This window comes from Rhagoletis zephyria, unplaced genomic scaffold (genome assembly GCF_001687245.7).
Source record: "Rhagoletis zephyria isolate East Lansing unplaced genomic scaffold, Rhagoletis_zephyria_1.1 Rzeph_scaffold_03537, whole genome shotgun sequence".
Lineage (NCBI taxonomy): Eukaryota > Metazoa > Arthropoda > Insecta > Diptera > Tephritidae > Rhagoletis > Rhagoletis zephyria.
The window spans coordinates 40,327-40,950 of NW_016160620.1; positions in this window are offsets into that span (position 1 = coordinate 40,327).

The following is a 624-nucleotide window of genomic DNA, read 5'->3' on the forward strand; positions in this document are numbered from 1 at the left end:
ATTACGTGCGACTGTCTGAGTGGCTTCGCTTCGACCGAGTGCTTGATTATTTGGCTGGATGATGGAGGTGTGGAAGATATAGCAGGTCGGCAAAGTATCTTGCCGAGTCAGCATCAAATAATTTTGCGTATCCAAAGCTTATCAGTTGCAATTTAATGCTTTTGTAGTTGGAGCTGGAGCTAAATAAAGCAGGAATGGCATAAATTTCCACTATTTATTCGCTCTTCAAGCTCGCTTACATTTGTGTGCAACTTTTTTCGTGCCAACAATGCTTTGCTGCGATAATGGGAATTTTTGGGCGCATTGTTGGCATTGTTTGCGCTTCGTCTGTGCTCATGCAAAATCGTTCGTCTTTTCAAAACACTAAAAATGTCTTCTAAATGTTTTCCTTACATTTGACTACAAATTACTTGTATACACAATGAAATGAAAATACAGTATGTGTAAGCGGTAAGGTGGTCTAAGGGCACGCGCTTCATGTTGCAGTGACAGCGACATAGCAAGGAATTTAAGGAAGTGAAGCAGAGAGGGAGAAAGTGTCGCGAGGCGGGCATAATTTTGGAAGAGGGTTTTTGTTGTACTGAGTGGAGTTTAGTTAGGTGGTACTAGCACTTCTATGGCTGC